The sequence below is a fragment of the Triticum dicoccoides genome, chromosome 2B (genome assembly GCF_002162155.2).
Source record: "Triticum dicoccoides isolate Atlit2015 ecotype Zavitan chromosome 2B, WEW_v2.0, whole genome shotgun sequence".
Taxonomy (NCBI): Eukaryota; Viridiplantae; Streptophyta; class Magnoliopsida; order Poales; family Poaceae; genus Triticum; species Triticum dicoccoides.
Window position 1 is genome coordinate 10,445,734 of NC_041383.1, and position 488 is coordinate 10,446,221.

Consider the following 488-nt stretch of genomic DNA (forward strand, 5'->3'; position numbering starts at 1 on the left):
GGTTGTTGATCATGCGTTTTATTACCGTTGATATTTTGTGGACTGCGCGACCTACCGAAGAGATTTACAGTACATTTCATAACCAGATATGGCAGGACTACAATACCCCGGAGTGGACATTCTAATGATTCCATATCTGGCTCAAACTATTCGACGCGCATTAATCCAGAAGGTGAGTGGCTCTGGCTACTATACCGCTGGTACACATATGAACGCATAGAAATCGTATAAGCTAGTTGTTCTTGGGAATCAGAGGTGTCATAATCATGCTACTGGCGAAATGGGGGATATATGCGTACGTGCATGGTCTAGAGCCTTATGCAGAAGCAATAACTTAGATATCATGATTCTCTTGACTTCCGTTGTCGATGACAAAGACATGGCAAACAGGGAGCTGAGATGGTGAATGAATCATCCAACTGTTATTGCTCAATTTTCATTAGCAATTGATTAGTTATGCTAATATACCAATAATTGAGCTAGTTAAT